The sequence below is a fragment of the Ranitomeya imitator genome, chromosome 6 (assembly GCF_032444005.1).
Source record: "Ranitomeya imitator isolate aRanImi1 chromosome 6, aRanImi1.pri, whole genome shotgun sequence".
NCBI lineage: Eukaryota > Metazoa > Chordata > Amphibia > Anura > Dendrobatidae > Ranitomeya > Ranitomeya imitator.
In genome coordinates, this window is record NC_091287.1 from 547,935,335 (window position 1) to 547,959,993 (window position 24,659).

General features: G+C 47.3%; 1 protein-coding gene and 1 long non-coding RNA gene across 2 annotated transcripts in view; one reads left to right on the top strand and one right to left on the bottom strand.

Moving 5' to 3' along the window:
• Positions 1 to 24,659, bottom strand: part of COL22A1 (collagen type XXII alpha 1 chain) — a 573,554-nt gene that overhangs the window by 444,605 nt on the left and 104,290 nt on the right. The gene's annotated exons all lie outside the window — the stretch shown is intronic.
• On the top strand, positions 1,604 to 4,129 carry LOC138641524 (uncharacterized). The gene is made up of 3 exons (XR_011313902.1): positions 1,604 to 2,497; positions 2,640 to 2,758; positions 3,824 to 4,129. It is a non-coding gene; the product is annotated as an uncharacterized lncRNA (long non-coding RNA).

A 24,659-nucleotide genomic window follows, 5' to 3' on the forward strand; every position in this document is an offset into this window, starting at 1 on the left:
TATATGGCTATAGGTTTCCTTGTTTTTGATTTAGCCAAATAAAATACAATCAAAAAAAAAAAAAAAAATCCCCTTCAGAAGGTCAATTTATAATTGTTCAGGCCACACTGACACCACATCGGTCAAGGCGTTACTAATTTTAATGTGCCTTTATACCTGGCCGTATTGTATGAGCCATTATATGGGGGCATTTGTTTATGCCCGTATATATGACTCATTTTTTGTTTTATGACCTATTTAGGGGTTCCTGTTGTGTCATGTTTACTCTTTTCAGCAGTTTTGGAGTTAACTGCCTGCCTTTAGTGTCCCAAAGCCTTATCGGCTGTGGTTTCCTGGTGCTTGATATACGCCTGCGCTACTCTGCCCGGCCGCTGTATTGCGGGGATCATTTGTCTGGTTACACATGTCACTGGGCTGCACTTCCGGTTGCGCTATTGCCGGATGGCATCCGCGCACTTCTTCCCCCTATCATGGTGGGCGTTCGCCTAATCCTCGTCCCTATTGGGGGCGTTCCCCTATTGGCATTTCACTTCCGTATTTTTCGGTGTTCAGCCCCAGTGCGTGTGTGGCCATATATGGTTATTATCCCGCACTTCCGGTAGCGCTAGAGCCTGATGACATCTGCGCACTGTCTTTCCCCTTAATGTGGGGAGTATCTATCACATACTCATCTGGGTTGGGGGCGTTCCCTCATCAACGCCGCACTTCCGGTTTTACCGGTGTTCAGCCCACGGCGGCACATCAGGTGAGCCGCATGAATACTATTTATATGAGAACTTTGTTGCAAACAGCATCTTCCCCTGACGAAGCCCTCCTTTGTAGGGCGATACGCGTTGGGTCGCATCACTTGGTCCACGTTGGTCTGCACCCAGGGACGGCCTCTCCCTCCCTTCTTACTCCTATTTTTGTGGGTAACGTTACACTTATGATGCCTTATTTTCGGCATGTGTTGCATTTAGACTGCATATTCTTTTGCTACCTACTCTAGCCCCCATGTGTGGAGTTTTCTCCCTTATTTTGGCTGTTGTCCTCTTTATTGTTCCAGGACTATACATGCCATAGGGAGCTATATTATGAAACATTTATCATGCAGGTAGCTCCATGAGCCAGAGGGTTGCTCTCCCATTATATATCAGGTGTGCGGACTTATTATATTTGATATTTATATTATACAAGATATATTGATATGTGGACCAACTGTACGAGGTATTACTGTTTTTAATTATGTTTTATGTTTTTCTTGAAGTTGTGGTTTGCTAATAAAAATTCTATTCGTATATTGTTCTATTTATTACTTACTAGCCTTGTGGTGTGCATTCTTATGAGCGGCTTCTTTCTCTTTTGGTTGTCGTATTCATTTTTTGGCCGCTTGTCTGCACCCCGATTGGCGTTTGATACTAGCGGATATCGGTAGTGCGCTCTATATATTTATTTTTGCTTAGTCTGGTTTTGTGCCCTATCTTTTGTAGGGTTTTCTTGAGCAGCACACATCCTATTGTGGATTATCCATGGCATTATTTTTTGGATATATATAGGTTTTTATTATCTTTTTTGTTTCATGCGGCTATCTATTGATGTATCGTGTGATGGTGTATGTTGTCTGGCCAGCTTTACTGTGATCCATCTGCAGTGTGCATCTAATTTTTGGTTTTGATTTGTTTTAGTTCGTTTGACCTTATAATCACTGCTACGCAACATGGACTGGGAGGCTCGTGAGGCGGCCTGGCAGGCCCAGTCGGCTGATGTGTTTGCTTTTAAAGGAGACACAGTTGTTGATTCAGATTTTGTGAAACTCACAACGGAACTGACGGCGGCCCATCGGACTGGTATACGGCTGTGGTGGAATATCCGCAGCCTTGAGGAATATATCAGGGCCAATATTGTACCTCGTGGTCTTAGGGTCCCTATTTATCCAGCTTGGGAACCTTCTCCCATGTTTAAAAATACTTGGGAACAGGGGCTGCTTAAATGCTCCAATATTATTATTAATATGCTGTTGGAGCATGACAGAGAATTATTGCTAGTAACTAAAACTAAAATTAAGGATCTGGACACCAAGTTATCTAAATTCGATGAAGTCAAGGAAGTCCAGCCCTTCAGACATAGACTCAAAGAAAATCTTGACAAATATGATCGTGACATTATGAGCAAGAAGAAGTCTAAATTTTTCAGAGACCGTACGGACTTTGAGTCATCCAGGGCCTTTAGATGGAGACATCAGGGTAATCAGAGGTTAGCCGTGCCTGTACTTAGAACTAGGGACACAGCACCGGAGGGCCCGAGGACGGCTAATTATACATCTGGTAGCGATTTTTTATCGTCGGCAGAGAGCGAGCCAGACGCCGGATCCGAAGAGGGCGTGGGCGCCGCGGTGGTGTCCACGCGGACCACCCGCTTCGGAGGACGCCTTCCGCCAACGCACAAACAATATCGCAATCGCCGCAAATATTAACTCCGTCCCCATTGGAGGCAGATCCGACGGGGAACAACGTTTCAGGTAACATCTTGCAGGTCATTAACCTCTCTGACTATGTGTTGTCATCTACTGAACTCTCAGTTTTACAGAGGGGTTTGACGTTTTCACCTATGCAATGTGCCGATAAATTTACACTCATTAAGGATCTATATCTCTTCTGTAGGAAGCTGGTTCTCCGGGTGCTACACTGTCGTCCTCATTTGGTCAATGGCCCGGACCATACAGACCAACAAATAATACAGGACCTGATTCAGCTACTACAGGAGAATGAGGATGGCACAGGTAGGAATCGCTTTCCCCATAAAAATCGCTCTAATGTCACACCCCCTTTTTCCCTGGTGCCAGCTGTCCGGGTATTTTTTGAACTGGTTAAGAGGGACATTATGAGTCTTTCCCCCCGGGCATTGGTGCCGAATAATTTGAGCAGGGAAGAATGGAGGGCCCTCACCGGTCTGCGACATAACAATGCATTTTTGATCAAAGAAGCGGATAAAGGGGGCAATGTGGTTCTTTGGCCACATGCCCTCTATTTGGAGGAGGCGCAGCGCCAATTGGGTGACTGCAGGTTCTATAGAAAATTACCCTCGGACCCCACAGATACTTTTGCTTCCCGGTTCAGGAATCTTCTTGATAGAGCTAGGGACCTGGGTATCATTGATCATAATGAGCATAAGTTTCTGTGGGTTGAATGCCCCGTTACGGCCACCTTCTATTTGTTACCGAAGGTGCACAAGTGTCTGCATAAACCTCCGGGCAGGCCCATAGTGGCCTGTATTGGCAGCCTGTGTGAAAAGGCCTGCGTCTATGTGGACTTTTTTCTTCAGCCTTTGGTCAAAACACTGCCTTCTTTTGTTAAGGATTCTGCCCATTTTATCAGTATTTGTCGGAATCTGTCTGTACCCGCTGGGGCCTTTCTGGTGACCTGTGATGTGGAGTCATTGTACTCCAATATAGGTCACCAGGATGGCATCCAGGCTGTTCTGTTTTTTCTAGACCAGTTGAACCACTCGGATCGCATGCATGATTCCCTGGTGGTGGACCTGTTAGATTTCATATTAAGGCACAATTATTTTTTGTTTGACAGGGCTTTCTATCTACAGGTATCTGGGGTGGCCATGGGCGCGAGATGTGCACCCGCCCTAGCAAATTTGTTTCTAGGGTGGTGGGAGGCCACCCAGGTGTTTCCATCCGCGACCTTCAGGGACAAAGTCTGCCACTGGTCACGATATATCGATGACCTTTTCTTTATTTGGACTGGCACCTCAGAAGAATGTTGTCATTTTATTGACTCTTTGAATTCGAACAACCACCATATTCTTCTTACATATTCTATGTCCTTGTCCACAGTGACGTTTTTGGATTTGGAGGTTTTGTTGGATAGTGGATCAATCACGACCAAGCTATTTCGGAAGCCCACGGCCACTAATAGCCTACTTGATTTTAGGAGCTTCCATCCGTTTCATACCAGGATGGGGGTCCCAACGGGCCAGTTCCTTCGTGTTAGGAGGAACTGTACTAATGACTTGGACTTTCAAGAGGAAGCAAGGGAGCTTTCCTGTCGATTTAAGGATCGCCATTATCCCCGTAGAAGTATCTCCAGGGCCTACCAGCGGGCCAGAAGTCAGACACAGGTCTCTCTGTTGGAACCAAAGACAAAGGTAGGCGATAACAAGCCTAGGTTTATCACGACCTTTAACAACAGTTGGGATGGCCTCGGTGGTATCCTACGGAAACATTGGGGGATTCTGACTGCTGACCTTAGCACCTCGACAATTGTAGGGGATCGCCCTTTACTAACTGCCAGGAGGGCCCCAAACTTTAGGGATTTACTTGTTAGGAGCCATTACACCAGACAAACTACTCGAACGGGCCAGGGTGTGAGACTTCAGGGATCTTTTGCCTGTGGGGATTGTAATGTTTGTTCCCATATGGTAACCACCAAGGATTTTTTCATCAATCCCCTTGATGGCAGGCGGCATAAATTACGTTCCTACATTAATTGTAGGACGTCATGCGTCATTTATGCCCTTATTTGCCCCTGTCGCCTTGTATATGTGGGTCAAACCACACAGGAATTACGGCGCAGGGTGCAAAAACATTTTTCCACTATTCATGTAGCGGCCAATGATGTGGCTAAGGGCAGGACGCTCACTCCAGTAGCTACTCATTTCTTGACTCATCATGCCGGATGTGTCTCTAACACACAAGTGATAGGCCTGGATAGGATTCGTCGCTCCAATAGGGGTGGTTCTATCAAACCCCTGCTTCTTAGAACTGAGGCCCGCTGGATTTTTCAATTGGGATCGGTGGCCCCATCGGGACTTAATGAGGAATTATTATTTACTGGTTTTTTGGGTTAAGTTTATTTTTTTGCTTACTTTATTTATATCCTCTTAGGTGGCTTTCTATGATGTCCAGGACTCTCTATTTGGAGGACATACATATATGGACGGTGTATCTGGATCCATGGCCATGGAGTATTCTGGACTATGCATTTCCTCCCATTGGACTACTTAGTGATATGACGGATGGTGGATGGCTCCCTTGCTCCCAATTGATGGAATTCATTTGAACTTGCATTTTGCTGGAACAAAATTATTGTGTCTCCTCCTATGGGACTATCATGTAATATGTTTTGACTTGTGTTGGATCTGACTTGCTTCACTTATTGGATTTATTATCTTTCCCTCTTTTGGCTCATGGGGTTATTTAGGTAGGGTTTCTTAACCAATTTTTATCTATGTCTGGATAACTCTTAAGGCTGTGCATCTCTCTGCCGACTATTTGGATGTCACATGACCGTCATCATCTTGGTGCATGCATTACTCAAGGACCTGAGGATTTGCGTATGTTTTTTCGGCCTATGGGTATTGTGCAATTTATGGATGGGGTTTATTATTATTCTCATGTCATGTTTCTGGTATTTATGATAATATAATAAAGTTTTTTATGCTTATATATTCTTTCATTAACCCCTCTTCTGCTATATTATGGTTTATTGAGTATGGTCTGTGAGGTCTTGCTCTTGGAGTTATGCATGTGTTCATGTGCCCCCGGGGGTTGAATGTGGTATGTCAGCTAATTATATGACTGGTGTTCGGCACGTCCTTTACTTAAGTATATACATATATGGCTATAGGTTTCCTTGTTTTTGATTTAGCCAAATAAAATACAATCAAAAAAAATCCCCTTCAGAAGGTCAATTTATAATTGTTCAGGCCACACTGACACCACATCGGTCAAGGCGTTACTAATTTTAATGTGCCTTTATACCTGGCCGTATTGTATGAGCCATTATATGGGGGCATTTGTTTATGCCCGTATATATGACTCATTTTTTGTTTTATGACCTATTTAGGGGTTCCTGTTGTGTCATGTTTACTCTTTTCAGCAGTTTTGGAGTTAACTGCCTGCCTTTAGTGTCCCAAAGCCTTATCGGCTGTGGTTTCCTGGTGCTTGATATACGCCTGCGCTACTCTGCCCGGCCGCTGTATTGCGGGGATCATTTGTCTGGTTACACATGTCACTGGGCTGCACTTCCGGTTGCGCTATTGCCGGATGGCATCCGCGCACTTCTTCCCCCTATCATGGTGGGCGTTCGCCTAATCCTCGTCCCTATTGGGGGCGTTCCCCTATTGGCATTTCACTTCCGTATTTTTCGGTGTTCAGCCCCAGTGCGTGTGTGGCCATATATGGTTATTATCCCGCACTTCCGGTAGCGCTAGAGCCTGATGACATCTGCGCACTGTCTTTCCCCTTAATGTGGGGAGTATCTATCACATACTCATCTGGGTTGGGGGCGTTCCCTCATCAACGCCGCACTTCCGGTTTTACCGGTGTTCAGCCCACGGCGGCACATCAGGTGAGCCGCATGAATACTATTTATATGAGAACTTTGTTGCAAACAGCATCTTCCCCTGACGAAGCCCTCCTTTGTAGGGCGATACGCGTTGGGTCGCATCACTTGGTCCACGTTGGTCTGCACCCAGGGACGGCCTCTCCCTCCCTTCTTACTCCTATTTTTGTGGGTAACGTTACACTTATGATGCCTTATTTTCGGCATGTGTTGCATTTAGACTGCATATTCTTTTGCTACCTACTCTAGCCCCCATGTGTGGAGTTTTCTCCCTTATTTTGGCTGTTGTCCTCTTTATTGTTCCAGGACTATACATGCCATAGGGAGCTATATTATGAAACATTTATCATGCAGGTAGCTCCATGAGCCAGAGGGTTGCTCTCCCATTATATATCAGGTGTGCGGACTTATTATATTTGATATTTATATTATACAAGATATATTGATATGTGGACCAACTGTACGAGGTATTACTGTTTTTAATTATGTTTTATGTTTTTCTTGAAGTTGTGGTTTGCTAATAAAAATTCTATTCGTATATTGTTCTATTTATTACTTACTAGCCTTGTGGTGTGCATTCTTATGAGCGGCTTCTTTCTCTTTTGGTTGTCGTATTCATTTTTTGGCCGCTTGTCTGCACCCCGATTGGCGTTTGATACTAGCGGATATCGGTAGTGCGCTCTATATATTTATTTTTGCTTTGTCCAACTGTTTCCGGGACGGTTGGTAGTTATGAGACTGTGACCTCACTGCTCTCAGTGTGACATCATCCAATCACAATATAATCCAAACACAGACTGCCTTACTACATAGACTGTGACATCACTGCTCTCATTGTGACATCATCCAATCACAGACTGACCTGCTACATAGATTGTGATCTCACTGCTCTCACTGTGACATCATCCAATCACTGACTGACCTGCTCCATAGACTGTGACCTCACTGCTCTCACTGTGGCATCATCCAATCACAGACTGACCGGTTACATAGACTGTGACCTCACTATACTCACCGAGACATCATCCAATCACAGACTGACCTGCTACATAGACTATGACCTCACTTCTCTCACTGTGACATCATCCAATCACAGACTGACCAGCAACATAGACTGTGACCTCACTGCACTCACTGTGACATCATCCAATCACAGACTGACCTGCTACATAGACTGTGACATCACTGCTCTCATTGTGACATCATTCCTCACTACTTTCAAGACCACACTCGCCACAGCTAAACAAACCTGCTTCTCATCTCTCATATCCTCCCTGTCTCACAACCCTAAACAGTTATTCAACACCTTCAATTCTCTCCTCCGCCCCCCTGCACCTCCTCCCTCCTGTTATGACCTGGTGGTTAGGAGCACCCGGAATGACCTGATAGTTAAACCTCATACAGAACGAGCTCTGGGATGTGGGAGCTCTGCTGACCGCAAGCCCTAATCCTATCACACACACTAAAAATAGCCGTGGAGCGCTCCTGACCAGACCTAGGCGCCTCTTCACAGCTTAAGGACTATCTAGCCCTACAGATAGAAAATAAAGCCTACCTTGCCTCAGAGAAATTCCCCAAAGGTAAAGGAAGCCCCCCACATATATTGACTGTGAGTAAAGATGAAAGTCACAAACGCAGAAATGAAACAGGTTTCAGCAAAGGGAGGCCAGACTTACTAAATAGACAGAGGATAGGAAAGGTAACTTTGCGATCAGCACAAAAACCTACAAAAGACCACGCAGAGTGTGCAAAAAAGACCTCCGCACCGACTCACGGTGCGGAGGGGCCACTCTGCATCCCAGAGCTTCCAGCTAGCAAGACAAAATCATGATAACCAGCTGGACAAGAAAACAGTGAACAAATAATGACTATCAGGAACTTAGCTTCTGCAGGAGAAGGCAGGTCACCAGAGAGATCCAGAAGCGAACTGAACCAATGCAAAAACATTGACAGCTGCCATGGAGTAACGATCTGAGAGGAGTTAAATAGAGCAGCCAACCAAAGGATAAACCACGTCACCTGTGTAAGGAACCTCAGAAGCAGCAGCTTCACTCATAGCCACCAGAGGGAGCCCATAGACAGAACTCGCCGAAGTACCATTCACGACCACAGGAGGGAGCTCGACAACAGAATTCACAACACCCTCCCCACTTATCTCAGCTGAAGACTTTGCCTCATTTTTCAAGCAGAAGATTGATAACTTCAGAGACAGTTTTGGTCAACAACCCCCAGAGCACTTCCTCCCGATTTCCCAGCCCTCCACCTCCAAAACCAACTTCTCCACCATTACAGAAAATCAAGATCGCATCTCACCACCTGTGCACTTGACCCGATCCCATCCCACTAGATCCCAAACCTCACCACAGTCTTCATCCCAACCCTAACCCATCTCTTCAACCTATCACTAACAACTGGTGTTTTCCCCTCTAGCTTTAAACATGCCTCTATCACATCTGTCCTCAAAAAGCCCTCTCTTGACCCATCCTCTGTATTAGCTATCGCCCTATATCACTTCTCCCCTATGCCTCCAAACTACTGGAACAACACGTCTACCTTGAACTGTCCTCCCATCTCTCTTCTTGCTCCCTCTTTGACCGCTTACAATCTGGCTTCCGGTCACACCACTCCACTGAAACTGCCCTAACTAAGGTCACCAATGACCTCTCAACCACCAAGAACAAGCGACACTACTCTGTCCTCCTCCTCCTTGACCTGTCGGCTGCCTTTGGCACAGTGGACCATTCCCTATTATTACAGACCCTCTCATCCCTTGGCATCACAGACTTGGCCCTATCCTGGATCTCATCATACCTAACAGACCGGACATTTAGCGTCTCCCACTCACACACCACCTCCTCACCTTGCCCGCTATCTGTCAGAGTCCCACAAGGTTCAGTCCTTGGGCCCCTGCTCTTCTCCATTTACACCTTTGGCCTGGGACAGCTCATAGAATCTCATGGCTTTCAGTATCATCTCTATGCTGATGACACACAGATCTACATCTCTGGACCAGATATCACCTCCCTACTGACCAGAATCCCTCAATGTCTGTCCACTATTTCATCCTTCTTCTCCGCTAGATTTCTGAAACTTAACATGGACAAAACAGAATTCATCATCTTTGCCCCATCACCCCCACAACGAACCTATCCATTACAGTGCATGGCTGCCCACTCTCCCCAGTCCCACAAGCTCGCTGCCTTGGGGTAATCCTTGACGCTGATCTCTCCTTCAAACCACATATCCAAGCCCTTTCCACTTCCTGCCAACTTCAACTCAAAAATATTTCTCTCGCCTTGACTACTGCAACCTCCTGCTCTGTGGCCTCCCCTCTAACACTCTCGCACCCCTCCAATCTATTCTAAACTCTGCTGCCCGACTAATCCACCTGTCCCCCCGCTATTCCCCGGCCTCTCCCCTCTGTCAATCCCTTCACTGGCTCCCCATTACCCAGAGACTCCAGTACAAAACCCTAACCATGAGGTACAAAGCCATCCACAACCTGTCTCCTCCATACATCTGTGACCTCGTCTCCCGGTACTTACCTACACGCAACCAACGATCCTCACAAGATCTCCTTCTCTACTCCCCTCTTATCTCCTCTTCCCACAATCGCATACAAGATTTCTCTCGCGTATCACCCCTACTCTGGAACCCTCTACCACAACATACCAGACTCTCGCCTACCATTGAAACCTTCAAAAAGAACCTGAAGACACACCTCTTCCGACAAGCCTACAACCTGCAGTAACCACCGATCGACCAAACTGCTGCATAACCAGCTCTATCCTCACCTACTGTATCCTCACCCATCCCTTGTAGATTGTGAGCCTTCACAGGCAGGGTCCTCTCTCCTCCTGGACTAGTTATGACTTGTACTGTTTAAGATTATTGTACTTGTTTTTATTATGTATACCCCTCCTCACATGTAAAGCGCCATGGAATAAATGGCGCTATAACAATAAATAATAATAATAATAATCCAATCACAGACTGACCTGCGTCATAGATCGTGCCCTCACTGCTCTCACTGTGACATACTCTAATCACAAAATTTGAACTGCATTACTGCACTAGAAATATGAAAAATGAGAGCTTTTAGCGCATAAAAATGGCCATATTTATGTGTACCTCCTAGCCACTTTACGGCATCTCTCTTATACGAGGTCCTACGCTTGACCTACCTCACTGAGAATAAACGTCTCCATCTGAATGGGTACATGTGAAACCTCTTCTTGGACTCAAATTCTCTCTTTCTGTGGAGGGGTATTGGACCTACTATAATTAAAACACCTGTGGCTAGGAGGCGGGGAGTGCACGATCAGAAGGCTAAAGAATACATTTCAAAAACCTGACCTGCACATCCAAACATAGACTGAGTGTGAACAGGTGCTGAACCCAGAGTCGCCAACTCTTATATAGTTAAGTAAAAAGGGCAGCACACTGCAGCGCCAAAACACGCAAACTTGAAAACACGAAATTTGAACTGCATTACTGCACTAGAAATATGAAAAATGAGAGCTTTTAGCGCATAAAAATGGCCATATTTATGTGTACCTCGTAGCCACTTTACGGCATCTCTCTTATACGAGGTCCTACGCTTGACCTACCTCACTGAGAATAAACGTCTCCATCTGAATGGGTACATGTGAAACCTCTTCTTGGACTCAAATTCTCTCTTTCTGTGGAGGGGTATTGGACCTACTATAATTAAAACACCTGTGGCTAGGAGGCGGGGAGTGCACGATCAGAAGGCTAAAGAATACATTTCAAAAACCTGACCTGCACATCCAAACATAGACTGAGTGTGAACAGGTGCTGAACCCAGAGTCGCCAACTCTTATATAGTTAAGTAAAAAGTGCAGCGCCAAAACACGCAAAAGTCATGGCTGAGGTAAAAGTCTCTAGCACATCCTGGCCTCTCGTCTCATACAAATCACAGGTCTCCATTCCGTTACCCGTCACGTTCTCCAGCTTTCCCTCAAGACTTCCTGCACTGCGCTGCACGTACTCCTCAGACAATGAAGAATAAACAGATTCACAATCCAGTTAAATGCTTGAACTATTAACTTTACTGCTTCTGGTATACAGCACATAGATACAGTATTCGCTCCAGCATCAGCATCAGGGTTAACATTGAACAATTTCTCCTCTGTCCCTGTCTTTCCTAAGCTCGCTTCCAGGATGGACCATGCTCTCCGGTCTCTCAGCGTCATCTCTGCTCAGTCATGCTCCAGTAGTGGAACCTCTAAACCGTTTCGCCTCGGTCTCAAGAACATCCACCCACGTAAGAAGCCACCACATTCTGAGTGACCTGCCCGTACTGCTCAGTCTTCTTCTGGCAACTGCAGTCCCACTATTCTGCACTGTCAGCACTTCTCCTGGTGTTACTCCCCGATGAGGCTCTGACCCCGAATACTGTATGACTGGGCTCTTATCTTTAACGGTACGAAGCTAACAGCCCTGTCAGGGCGCTCCCGCCCAGATGATTCAAATCCCGGATACTCCCCAGGTTAAAGGCCATTAGCTCCTCCTACTTTAACTATATACAGGTTAAGCATACTCTCTACCCCCAACTAGTGGCCAAACTAGGGTACATAGCATTTACACAACTAGGGTACATAGCATTTACACAACGGGTACCATATATGTTAGGTCTCGAGTTCCTGCTTCTGCACAGGGGGAATCTCGAGCCATCTCCGCTGCGGTCTCCCATTCTTATCCAGCCGCAGTGGAGTCTGCTCAGCAGGGACGTCGGTCCCAGCGTCTTGCTCAGTCTCACTCTGTACAGAGAGTTACTGCTGCTTCTTCAGCTTCTGCCATTAAAGCCAGTGCTGGTCAGCAGCGAGCAGACTTCTCTGGGACTAAGTCCTTGTCTGCACACACTGAGCATGCCCAGGGCAAGATCTCCCGTTGGAGATCGAGGGTCATGTGCTCAGGCCCTGCAGCACATTCCATTGGTCCTCTTGGCAGGTCTTTCAAGGGCAAAGTTTCTGTGGCCACTTCCTGTGCTGCAACTATATAAACTGCGCATGACCGCACGGCCATGCGCTAGTGTACATTTGCATACGTGTGTTTGTTGTGAGTGCAAGTCGTCCTTGGATACCCCTTCCCTATTGAATGTCTGTTCGCGGAAGGTGTATGGTTGCTATCTAGCGCCCGACTTATCCTACAGCACGAATCACACATTACAGCGTCCAGTTGCTGTGACCGCCAGTACGGCGCCGTGCACTTCCTCTGTGCTTTCCTTACCCAAGCCTGGGTGGTTAGGCTACGTTCACATTAGCGTTGCGCGCCGCTGCGTCGGCGACGCAACGCACGACGCACAAAAAAACGCGCGCAAGCGCACGCAAAAATGCTGCGTTTTGCGACGCGTGCGTCGTTTTTTGACGAAAATCGGACGCACGAAAAATGCAACTTGTTGCATTTTCATGCGTCCGACGCTAGCGTCGGAAACGACGCACGTGTTGGAAAACGCAACAAAAAAAACGCATGGGTCCCCCATGTTAAACATAGGGGCGCGTCGCCGCTGCGTCGCCGCTGCGTCGCCGACGCAACAGCGACGCACATTAGCGGAACGCTAATGTGAACGTAGCCTAAGTGGCGTTCGTCAGTGCGGCACCGCATGCACTCTTGTGCCCTAATATTGTTATTTAGCTTCCTTACACACCCAGTTGCGGTGTTGTGCCAGCAAGGGTCTAATCGGACTTCAATCCTAGTTGGGGTTGAGTTTGCTGACTACTTGCTCGCGCTCTATGTGCGGTACCGCGATCCTGTGACGCAACAGGATCGCTTCCTTCACGCTGGGTGAAGTTTAACCCACGTGTGTATACTTATGAGTACCGCCATATAGTCCGTCATTACTTGGCAGCAGGTTCCATCTCTGCACGGTGGACCCCGGGCTGCGAACGCACCATACTCTATCTGTCTTAGTATTTGGTGCGTTCCGCTAGCCCTAACATTACACTAGCGCCAGGGTCTGGCTAGTAATGACGGACAAACAGCAATCCTTGCGGTATATCCAGCAGCTGGAGGGTAGGTTGGCGGCTCTTGAGAGCGCAACCTCAGCTGTGGATGTTACCGCAGTTGCTGTACAGGCTGCTAGCGTGGCTGCAGCAACCCTGTCCATTGCCACCCCTGCTCCGACATTTTCTCGCCTCCCGCTGCCAGAAAAATTTTCTGGTGATAGCAAATTTTGTAGGGGATTTGTGAGTCAGTGCTCTATTCACCTCGAGCTCCTGGCTGTACGTTTTCCCACAGAGCGGGCTAAGGTGGGATTTATAGTGTCTCTCTTGTCGGACAGGGCGTTGGAATGGGCTACGCCGCTGTGGAAGCGTGGCGATCATGTGGTGCAGAGTGCTCCACTGTTTCTGAGCACTCTGAAACAGGTCTTTAGGACCTCAAGTCACCCATGATACTGCGCTCCAATTGCTGGCATTAACTCAGGGTGAGTCCTTGGTCAGTCATTTTGCCGTCCAATTCTGCACTTTAGCTTCTGAGCTGGATTGGTCGGATAAAGCTCTTATCTTCATATTTTGGAGGGGCCTGGCTGACCACGTTAAGGACGCTCTGGCCACTAGGGAGATTCCTGCCACACTGGAGGAGTTAATAACTGTCTCCACTCGAATTGACCTCCGTTTTAACGAGCGGAGGTTAGAGCGAGCCCAGTGTAGGCAGAGGTTTCGGCTGGCTCCTACCTTCGCCAAACCTCTGGAATCTCCGGTCTTGGTTCCTGAGTAATATGAGGCCAGGGAAGTGTCACAAGCGGGATCTAAGTCCCGGACCGCTTGTGCACTCAAGGTCTGTCATGTTTGCCAGCAGTCAGGACATCTAGCCACCAGATGTTCTCAGCGGTCGAGGAAACGTCAGCGTCTAGTGGTAGTAGGTGGAGGTACACTAGACACGGCGACGTTTGCCTCTAAATTGTCCTTTAAGGGGACAATTACTATAGGCTCATTCTCCCACTCGGTAGAGCACTGCGTGGATTCTGGGGCGGAGGGCAATTTTATGTCTTCTGCCTTCGCCCAACGTCACGCAATACCCGTGGTTATGCTAGCTCAACCAGTAACGTACGAGTGGTGAATGGGTCGACACTGCCCTCACAGATAACACACCAGACCATCCCTTTTACTCTGTCCATGTCGCCATCTCATCAGGAGATTATATCTCTGCTCGTCATTCCTGAGGGAATTGATGAGGTCCTGTTGGGAATACCTTGGCTACGGTACCACTCTCCTCATATCGAGTGGTCCTCTAGCAGAATCCTGGGATGGGGCGAATTTTGTGGGGGTAGGTGTCAGAGGGAGTGCGTTCAGGTTGCTACTACAGAGGTACCCGCAGATCTTTCCTCTCTCCCCAAGCAGTATTGGTCTTATGCAGACGTGTTCTCCAAAAAGGCGGCGGAGATCCTTCCGCCCCATCGCCCCTATGACTGTCCTATTGATCTCTTGCCTGGTGCTGAGCCTCCCCGGGGTCGGGTCTATCCGCTATCTCTCCCGGAGACGGAGGCAATGTCACAGTACATCCAGGAAAATCTGGCAAGAGGATTCATTAGGAAGTCAGTGTCACCTGCTGGGGCAGGTGTTATGATAGGCAATTCAGTACTACAATGGACATAGCGGTCAGAGCACATACAGTAATCTGACAATAACCCAAAATCATAGAACGAGCTCTGAGACGTGGGAACTCTGCAGACCGCAATCCCTAATCCTCTCCAAACAACACTAGAGGCAGCCGTGTATTGCGCCTAACTCGGCCTAGGCAACTCGGCACAGCCTGAGAAACTAACTAGCCTGAAGATAGAAAATAAGCCTACCTTGCCTCAGAGAAATACCCCAAAGGAAAAGGCAGCCCCCCACATATAATGACTGTGAGTTAAGATGAAAAGACAAACGTAGAGATGAAATAGATTCAGCAAAGTGAGGCCCGACTTTCTTAACAGATCGAGGATGGAAAAGGTAACTTTGCGGTCTACACAAAACCCTAAAGAAAACCACGCAAACGGGGCAAAAAGACCCTCCGTACTGAACTAACGGTACGGTACGGTAATCTGCTGCAACCTGTCCACCACAGTATCCACACCAGGACAGTCCGAAGACACAACCTGTCCTGAAGAGAAACGAGGATGGAACCCAGAATTGCAGAAAAATGGCGAAACCAAGGTAGCCGAGCTGGCCCGATTATTAAGGGCGAACTCAGCCAAAGGCAAAAAGGACACCCAATCATCCTGATCGGCAGAAACAAAGCATCTCAGATATGTTTCCAAGGTCTGATTGGTTCGTTCGGTCTGGCCATTAGTCTGAGGATGGAAAGCCGAGGAAAAAGACAAGTCAATGCCCATCCTACCACAAAAGGCTCGCCAAAACCTTGAAACAAACTGGGAACCTCTGTCAGAAACGATATTCTCTGGAATGCCATGTAAACGAACCACATGCTGGAAGAACAATGGCACCAAATCAGAGGAGGAAGGCAATTTAGACAAGGGTACCAGATGGACCATCTTAGAAAAGCGATCACAGACCACCCAAATGACTGACATCTTTTCAGAAACGGGAAGATCAGAAATAAAATCCATAGAGATATGTGTCCAAGGCCTCTTCGGGACCGGCAAGGGCAAAAGCAACCCACTGGCACGAGAACAGCAGGGCTTAGCCCGAGCACAAATCCCACAGGACTGCACAAAAACACGCACATCCCGCGACAGAGACGGCCACCAAAAGGATCTAGCCACCAACTCTCTGGTACCAAAGATTCCAGGATGACCAGCCAACACCGAACAATGAACCTCAGAGATAACTTTATTGGTCCACCTATCAGGGACAAACAGTCTCTCCGCTGGACAACGATCAGGTTTATTAGCCTGAAATTTTTGCAGCACCCGCCGCAAATCAGGGGAGATGGCAGACACAATTACTCCTTCCTTGAGGATACCCGCCGGCTCAGACAAACCCGGAGAGTCGGGCACAAAACTCCTAGACAGAGCATCCGCCTTCACATTTTTAGAGCCCGGAAGGTACGAAATCACAAAGTCAAAACGGGCAAAAAACAGCGACCAACGAGCCTGTCTAGGATTCAACCGCTTAGCGGACTCAAGATAAGTCAAGTTCTTATGATCAGTCAATACCACCACTCGATGCTTAGCTCCTTCAAGCCAATGACGCCACTCCTCGAATGCCCACTTCATGGCCAGCAACTCTCGGTTGCCCACATCATAATTTCGCTCAGCAGGCGAAAACTTCCTGGAAAAAAAAGCGCATGGTTTCATCACTGAGCAATCAGAACCTCTCTGCGACAAAACAGCCCCTGCTCCAATCTCAGAAGCATCAACCTCGACTTGGAACGGAAGAGAAACATCTGGTTGACACAACACAGGGGCAGAAGAAAAACGACGCTTCAAGTCTTGAAAAGCTTCCACAGCAGCAGAAGACCAATTGACCAAATCAGCACCCTTCTTGGTCAAATCGGTCAATGGTTTGGCAATACTAGAAAAATTGCAGATGAAGCGACGATAAAAATTAGCAAAGCCCAGGAACTTTTGCAGACTTTTCAGAGATGTCGGCTGAGTCCAATCATGAATGGCTTGGACCTTAACAGGATCCATCTCGATAGTAGAAGGGGAAAAGATGAACCCCAAAAATGAAACCTTCTGCACACCAAAGAGACACTTTGATCCCTTCACAAACAAAGAATTAGCCTGCTTCACATGAGACTCCCAATCATCCGAGAAGATCAAAATGTCATCAAAGTACACAATCAGGAATTTATCCAGGTACTCTCGGAAGATGTCATGCATAAAGGACTGAAACACTGATGGAGCATTGGCAAGTCCGAATGGCATCACTAGATACTCAAAATGACCCTCGGGCGTATTAAATGCAGTTTTCCATTCATCTCCTCGCCTGATTCGCACCAGATTATACGCACCACGAAGATCTATCTTAGTGAACCAACTAGCCCCCTTAATCCGAGCAAACAAATCAGATAACAATGGCAAGGGGTACTGAAATTTAACCGTGATCTTATTTAGAAGGCGGTAATCTATACAAGGTCTCAGCGAACCATCCTTCTTGGCTACAAAAAAGAACCCTGCTCCTAATGGTGACGATGACGGGTGAATATGCCCCTTCTCCAGGGATTCCTTCACATAACTGCGCATAGCGGCTTGCTCAGGCACGGATAAATTAAACAGTCGACCTTTTGGGAATTTACTACCCGGAATCAAATTGATAGCACAATCACAATCCCTATGCGGAGGTAGGGCATCGGACTTGGGCTCATCAAATACATCCCGGTAATCAGACAAGAACTCTGGAACCTCAGAAGGGGTGGATGACGAAATTGACAGAAATGGAACATCACCATGTACCCCCTGACAACCCCAGCTGGACACCGACATGGATTTCCAATCTAATAATGGATTATGGGCTTGTAGCCATGGCAACCCCAACACGACCACATCATGCAGATTATGCAACACCAGAAAGCGAATAACCTCCTGATGTGCAGGAGCCATACACATGGTCAGCTGGGTCCAGTATTGAGGCTTATTCTTGGCCAAAGGCGTGGCATCAATTCCTCTCAATGGAATAGGACACTGCAAGGGCTCTAAGAGAAACCCACAATGCTTAGCATACTCCAAGTCCATCAAATTCAGGGCAGCGCCTGAATCCACAAATGCCATGACAGAATACGATGACAAAGAGCAGATCAAGGTAACGGACAGAAGAAATTTTGACTGTACCGTACCAATGGTGGCAGACCTAGCGAACCGCTTAGTGCGCTTAGGACAATCAGAGATAGCATGAGTGGAATCACCACAGTAGAAACACAGCCCATTCAGACGTCTGTGTTCTTGCCGTTTAACTCTGGTCAAAGTCCTATCGCACTGCATAGGCTCAGGTTTAAGCTCAGGTAATACCGCCAAATGGTGCACAGATTTACGCTCACGCAAGCGTCGACCGATCTGAATAGCCAAAGACATAGACTCATTCAAACCAGCAGGCATAGGAAATCCCACCATGACATCCTTAAGGGCTTCAGAGAGACGCTTTCTGAACATAGCTGCCAGTGCAGATTCATTCCATTGAGTGAGCACGGACCACTTTCTAAATTTCTGACAATATACCTCTATCTCATCCTGACCCTGACAAAGAGCCAGCAAATTTTTCTCTGCCTGATTCACTGAATTAGGTTCATCGTACAGCAATCCGAGTGCCAGGAAAAACGCATCGATATTACTCAACACAGGATCTCCTGGCGCAAGAGAAAATGCCCAGTCCTGAGGGTCACCGCGCAAAAAAGAAATAACAATCAAAACCTGTTGAACAGGATCACCAGAGGAGCGAGGTTTCAAGGCCAGAAATAATTTACAATTATTTTTGAAACTCAGAAACTTAGTTCTATCTCCAAAAAACAAATCAGGAATAGGAATTCTTGGTTCCAACATAGCTTTCTGATCAATAGTGTCTTGAATCTTTTGTACTCTTGCCGAGAGCTGATCCACAAATGAACACAGACTTCTAATGTCCATCGCTACACCTGTGTACTGAACCACCCAAATGTCTAGGGGAAAAAAAAGGCAAAACACAGTGCAAAGAAAAAAAAATGGTCTCAGAACTTCTTTTTTCCCTCTATTGAGAATCATTAGTACTTTTGGCTTCCTGTACTGTTATGATAGGCAATTCAGTACTACAATGGACATAGCGGTCAGAGCACATACAGTGATCTGACAATAACCCAAAATCATAGAACGAGCTCTGAGACGTGGGAACTCTGCAGACCGCAATCCCTAATCCTCTCCAAACAACACTTAGAGGCAGCCGTGGATTGCGCCTAACTCGGCCTAGGCAACTCGGCACAGCCTGAGAAACTAACTAGCCTGAAGATAGAAAATAAGCCTACCTTGCCTCAGAGAAATACCCCAAAGGAAATGGCAGCCCCCCACATATAATGACTGTGAGTTAAGATGAAAAGACAAACGTAGAGATGAAATAGATTCAGCAAAGTGAGGCCCGACTGATAGAAAAGGTAACTTTGCGGTCTACACAAAACCCTAAAGAAAACCACGTAAAGGGGGCAAAAAGACCCTCCGTACCGAACTAACGGCACGGAGGTACACCCTTTGCGTCCCATAGCTTCCAGCAACAAAATAGACAAGCTGGACAGAAAAAATAGCAAACAAATAGCAAAGAAGAACTTAGCTATGCAGAGCAGCAGGCCACAGGAATGATCCAGGGAAAAGCAAGTCCAACACTGGAACATTGACAGGAAGCCAGGATCAAAGCATTAGGTGGAGTTAAGTAGAGAAGCACCTAACGACCTCACCAGATCACCTGAGGGAGGAAACTCAGAAGCCGCAGTACCACTTCCCTCCACCAACAGAAGCTCACAGAGAGAATCAGCCGAAGTACCACTTGTGACCACAGGAGGGAGCTCTGCAACAGAATTCACAACAGGCAGGGTTCTTCTTCGTGCAGAAGAAGAATGGGGAATTGCGTCCATGCATAGACTACAGGGGTCTTAATGCCATCACCGTTAAAAATAAGTATCCTTTGCCCTTGATATCTGAGCTCTTCGATAGGCTTCGGGGAGCAAGGGTATTTACTAAACTAGATCTGCGGGGTGCTTACAACCTGATTCGCATCCGTGAGGGGGACGAATGGAAGACGGCTTTTAACACCAGGGATGGGCATTATGAATATCTGGTGATGCCCTTCGGGCTCTGTAATGCCCCAGCCATTTTCCAAGACTTTGTGAACGATATCTTCCGGGATATGCTTTCCACCTCGGTCGTAGTCTATCTGGATGATATTCTCATCTACTCTCCAGATATTGACTCCCACCGGAGAGATGTTTGCAAAGTCTTCGACCTCCTACGGGCAAACTCCCTCTATGCCAAGTTGGAGAAGTGTATGTTTGAGCAGGAGTCCTTACCTTTCCTAGGCTACATCATCTCTGCCCAGGGATTGGCTATGGATCCTGCCAAACTACAGGCGGTGATGGACTGGCAGGAACCCCATTCTCTTAAAGCGGTGCAGCGCTTTATGGGGTTCATTAATTATTATCGCCAGTTCATTCCGCACTTCTCAACTTTGGTAGCTCCCTTGGTTGCCCTCACCAAGAAGGGGGCGAATCCCAAATTGTGGTCTGAGGAGGTCTCCAAGGCCTTTAACTCTATAAAGTCACACTTCGCTAGCGCTCCCATCCTACATCGCCCCGATGTTGATAAGCCATTTATCATGGAGGTGGATGCCTCTTCTGTTGGTGCTGGAGCAGTCCTCTTCCAAAAGGATGCTCAAGGTCGGAAGCATCCTTGCTTCTTTTTCTCCAAGACCTTCTCACCAGCAGAGAGGAATTATTCCATCGGGGACAGGGAGTTGCTAGCCATGAAGTTGGCTTTCTCGGAGTGGAGACATCTCTTGGAGGGAGCACGTTTTCCCTTCCAAGTCTTCACAGACCATAAAAATTTGGTGTACCTGCAGACAGCCCAGCGGTTGAATTCTCGCCAGGCCAGATGGTCCTTATTCTTCTCCCGGTTTCATTTCACCCTCCATTTTCTTTCTGGGGAGAAGAACATTCGGGCCGACGCTCTCTCTCGCTCCGTTGTGTCATCTGCGGAGGAGGAGGAGGAGCCTCGGCTTATTGTCCCCACCGAGAGCTTGAGAACTGTGGCCCCGGTTTCGCTAGAGTCTGTGCCTCCGGGCAAGACTTTTGTACCATACAGTTTGCGACCGGAGGTTCTCTCTTGGGCACACTCGTCCAGGGTGGGTGGACATTTTGGTACCAAAAGGACATCTGAGTTACTGGCGAGGACATACTGGTGGCTGCATATGGCTCGTGATGTCGCAGAGTATGTTCGGGCGTGTGTCTCTTGCGCCAAGAACAAGACTCCTCGGCAACGGCCAGCTGGTTTGCTTTATCCTCTGCCGGTGGCGGACAGGTCCTGGGAGATGGTCGGGATGGACTTTGTGGTGGGCTTACCCAAGTCTCGTAACTGCACCATTATCTGGGTGATAAGTTTGCTCCTCGCTACTTGGGTCCCTTCAAGGTTCTCGAACAGGTTAATCCTGTGGTGTACCGTTTGGCTCTTCCTCCACGCTTGGGTATCACCGACACCTTTCATGTGCCCTCTTGAAACCCGTATACATGTCCCGGTTTTCCGAGTCATCTGCCGGGACATCGGGTTCATCTACGGATGATTACGAGGTGAACGCTATTTTGGGGTGCAAGGTGGTACGCGGCAAAAAGTTCTATCTGGTGGATTGGAAGGGTTATGGCCCAGAGGACAGGTCATGGGAGCCTGCTGAAAACATTCGGGCCCCACAGCTCATTGCTGCCTTCGAGCGTAGCGAGGCCCAAGGAGGGGGGGTAATGTTAGGTCTCGAGTTCCCGCTTCTGCACAGGGGGAATCTCGAGCCATCTCCGCTGCGGTCTCCCATTCTTATCCAGCCGCAGTGGAGTCTGCTCAGCAGGGACGTCGGTCCCAGTGTCTTGCTCGCTCTCACTCTGTACAGAGAGTTACTGCTGCTTCTTCAGCTTCTGCCATTAAAGCCAGTGCTGGTCAGCAGCGAGCGGACTTCTTTGGGACTAAGTCCTTGTCTGCACACACTGAGCATGCCCAGGGCAAGATCTCCCGTTGGAGATCGAGGGTCATGTGCTCAGGCTCTGCAGCACATTCCATTGGTCCTCTTGGCAGGTCTTGGAAGGGCAAAGTTTCTGTGGCCACTTCCTGTGCTGCAACAATATAAACTGCGCATGACCGCACGGCCATGCGCTAGTGTACATTTGCATATGTGTGTTTGTTGTGAGTGCAAGTTGTCCTTGGATACCCCTTCCCTCTTGAATGTCTGTTCGCGGAAGGTGTATGGTTGCTATCTAGCGCCCGACTTATCCTACAGCACGAATCACACATTACAGCGTCCAGTTGCTGTGACCACCAGTACGGCGCCGTGCACTTCCTCTGTGCTTTCCTTACCCAAGCCTGGGTGGTTAGTGGCGTTCGTCAGTGCGGCACCGCATGCACTCTTGTGCCTTAATATTGTTATTTAGCTTCCTTACACACCCAGTTGCGGTGTTGTGCCAGCAAGGGTCTAATCGGACTTCAATCCTCGTTGGGGTTGAGTTCGCTGACTACTTGCTCGCGCTCTATGTGCGGTACCGCGATCCTGTGACGCAACAGGATCGCTTCCTTCACGATGGGTGAAGTTTAACCTACGTGTGTATACTTATGAGTACCGCCATACATATAGTCCGTCATTACTTGGCAGCAGGTTCCATCTCTGCACGGTGGACCCCGGGCTGCGAACGCACCATACTCTATCTGTCTTATTATTTGGTGCGTTCCGCTAGCCCTAACACATATATATGCACAACATGAATTAATAGTATTGCAAGGAAGGCAAACATTCATGATTACGGACACCTCCTTGTGCCCCATAAACCATCGTGGAGTAATCGCAGCTGACACAATCAGTAGTCATTGCTCCCTCAGACATTTCCTGCCTTTGTAGTCAGAAAGAGAAAACATTTGAGGAGGGGAGAAGGAACATAAACCTGTAATTGTGTCTCCAACATCACAAACCGCTCATCACACACAGTAATTACTACTCCTTACAATTTTGTGGTTTATTCCAGAAATTCTCCTGCATCCGTATAAGTGAGCACTGCAGGATGGCGCTGCACAACCCGGTCCTTGGAATCGGTAGGATTCGCAGCATCGATATCCCCAAACATCAACAAGCCATCACATATCCACTTCTTAGGATAAGAACACCGAACATCGGCAATGTGGTGCTGAAATTAATTATGCCATGTGTCATATTTTAATAATTTAGGTTTGGTGGCATTTGTATCATATCTAAAAATGAAGACTGATGTGACAGTATGGATAGATGTTCCCTGTAGTGTAAAAGTACGGATGTATAGCACATAAAGGAATGGAGTCATCAAAACTGACAAATTGAAAGGTAACCTAGATGATGTCACAGCTCACCTCTGAAAACACCTCTATATACAGTAGATAACACAGGGTCCACCATTCACAATAGGTGATGTCACAGCTCACCTCCGCCTCCTGTACAATGACTGATAACACCTCTATATACAGTAGATAACACAGGATCCACCATTCACAATATGTGATATCACAGCTCACCTCCTCCTGTACAATGACTGATAACACCTCTATATACAGTAGATAACACAGGTTCCACTATTCACAATAGGTGATGTCACAGCTCACCTCTTCTTCCTGTTCAATGACTGATAACATCTCTATATACAGTATATAACCCAGGATCCACCATTCACAATAGATGATATCACAGCTCACCTCCTCCTCCTGTACAATGACTGAAAACACCTCTATATACAGTAGATAACACAGGATCCACCATACACAATAGATGATGTCACAGCTCACCTTCTCCTCCTCCTGTACAATGACTGATAACACCTCTATATACAGTAGATACCACAGGATCCACCATTCACAATATGTGATATCACAGCTCACCTCCTCCTGTACAATGACTGATAACACCTCTATATACAGTAGATAACACAGGTTCCACTATTCACAATAGGTGATGTCACAGCTCACCTTTTCTTCCTGTTCAATGACTGATAACTCCTCTATATACAGTAGATAACACAGGTTCCACTATTCACAATAGGTGATGTCACAGCTCTCCCCCTCCTCCTGTACAATGACTGATAACACCTCTATATACAGTAGATAGCACAGGATCCACCATTCGCAATAGGTAATGTCACAGCTCTCCTCCTCCTCCTGTACAATGACTGATAACACCTCTATATACAGTAGATAACACAGGATCCACCATTCACAATAGGTGATGTCACAGCTCACCTCCTCCTCCTGGACAATGACTGATAACACCTCTATATACAGTAGATAACACAGGATCCACCATTCACAATAGGTGATATCACAGCTCACCTCCTCCTCCTGTGCAATGACTGATAACACCTCTCTATACAATAGATAACACAGGATCCACCATTCGCAATAGGTGATGTCACAGCTCACCTCCTCCTGTACAATGACTGATAACACCTCTAAATGCAGTAGATAACACAGGATCCACCACTCACAATAGGTGATGTCACAGCTCACCTCCTCCTCCTGTACAATGACTGATAACACCTCTATATACAGTAGATAACACAGGATCCACCATTCACAATAGGTGATGTCACAGCTCTCCCCCTCCTCCTGTACAATGACTGATAACACCTCTATATACAGTAGATAGCACAGGATCCACCATTCACAATAGGTGATATCACAGCTCACCTCCTCCTCCT